Source organism: Myotis brandtii, unplaced genomic scaffold, assembly GCF_000412655.1.
Source record: "Myotis brandtii unplaced genomic scaffold, ASM41265v1 scaffold2066, whole genome shotgun sequence".
In the NCBI taxonomy this organism is placed as follows: domain Eukaryota; kingdom Metazoa; phylum Chordata; class Mammalia; order Chiroptera; family Vespertilionidae; genus Myotis; species Myotis brandtii.
Genome location: NW_005357721.1, coordinates 7896 through 9641, shown reverse-complemented (window position 1 = coordinate 9641; position 1746 = coordinate 7896). Strand labels below are relative to the sequence as shown.

General features: G+C 47.9%; 1 long non-coding RNA gene across 1 annotated transcript; it reads left to right on the top strand.

Moving 5' to 3' along the window:
* Positions 1 to 106: 106 nt before the first annotated feature.
* Positions 107 to 1019, top strand: LOC106725956. The gene is made up of 3 exons (XR_001361971.1): positions 107 to 531; positions 613 to 713; positions 828 to 1019. It is a non-coding gene; the product is annotated as an uncharacterized LOC106725956 (long non-coding RNA).
* Positions 1020 to 1746: the final 727 nt, after the last annotated feature.

The window sequence follows — 1746 nt, the reverse complement described above, 5'->3', positions numbered from 1 at the left end:
ATCTAAGTTGATCTTTGTCAGGGAAAATACAGGCCTACGACATGACAACACACTATAACCTGTTTGCAGTTAAATATTTAATTTTCAGACCATCTTTTGTGGTTACTTTAGGTCTCTGAGTCTGCAAGACTGCCATGCAGGCCTCCCCTGAGCTTGTCAGGTTAGCATGTGGCCCCTTTTGTCCACACTGTACATGCTTAAAAATGCAGTAAGCAACACTGAAAATCTTACCTATACCCCATGAGAAGCTACATACATAGGTCTCCCAGAGACATTGCAGGGCCATTTTAAACTGTCACAGAGAATTGGAAGCCCAGCACGCAAGGAATCATTTTCAAGGTCCCAGGTCTGTGGTGATTTTGCTCAGGAATATGGACCCAGGTACCCAATTAGTCCGAATAAGACTAGAATTATATGTGCGAGAGTCATGGAGAATGGCATGAATCACTAACTGTTGGTATGTATTTTCCTCCAAGCAGCTTTTTCTCCAAGTTCAAGGCATCAAAGGCATCATCAGATATTGATATAGAGGTAAATATGAGGAGGACAAAGTACTGTGGCGGGACAAAGCACGGGAAATGTAGAGTTCATGTCTCCCCATCTGTTTTCTAGGAATGTGGATTTTGAAGAAAGCGGCCTCTTTGGCTGAAAAATATTTATGGCAACAAGAAAAACAAACGGAAGTCAGAGGAGCAGGAATTGTTCCAAAAAAGGTAAATAATTGGGAACACTTAGAATTCTTATCTAAAATGAGGAAATAATGAATAGTTTAATCGTTCCTTTCAAGAGTCAAAGCCTTGACCTTCTTCTTTTTCTTCTTACCCTAGGAAGCGGAGTAAATCATCCCCTTCATTAACACACATTGACTCAGAGTCTGCTGCAGACACAGGAGGGGAATGTTCTACCTAAAATCTCAGAAATGAACCCCACCTTAAGTATTATTAATTAAGGCTTATTAATAAAGCATCCCGGTGCGTGAAATTCGTGCATGACGGCCGGGGAGGGGGGGGGTGTCCCTCAGCCCGGCATGCACCCTCTCCAATCTGGGACACCTTGGGGGATGTCGGACATCCCTCTCTCCATCCGGGACCAGTGGCTCATAACCACTTGCCTGCCTGCCTGCCTGATTGCCCCTAAGTGCTTCTGCCTGCCAGCCTGATCGCCACCTAACCACTCCCCTTCAAGCCCAATTGATGCCTAACTACTGCCCTGCTGGCCTGATCAGCCCCAGCTGTCCTCCCCTGCTGGCCCAATTGCCCCCAGATCCCGTCCTCTACCGCGACCCGCCTCCTCCACTGAGACTCGCCTCCTTCACATGAGGTGGCAGAGATGGTGATACTGGCCTCCTCTGCGCCATGCGGAGCCATGGGACCCCTAGGCCTCAATACATGGAGCGGCCACTGGACACTGCCTCCGCTGTGCAGGTGGCAATCTTGTGATGGCCACCTTATGACGATATCATGTGCAAGGAAGTGAGGACCACCTAGGCCAGGGGTGGGCAACCCCTGGCACGCGTGCCAAACCTGGCACGCCCCTAACTTTTGCTGGCACGGGAAACCCTCTCTTATAATCTTCCATTTACAATTTCTTTTTTTTTTAATTAAATCTTTATTGTTCAGATTATTACATTTGTTCCTCTTTTTTCCCCCCATAACTCCCCTCCTCCCAGTTCCCGTCCCACCCTCCGCCCTCACTCCCCACTCATTGTCCTCATCCATAGGTGCACGATTTTTGTCCAGTCTCTTC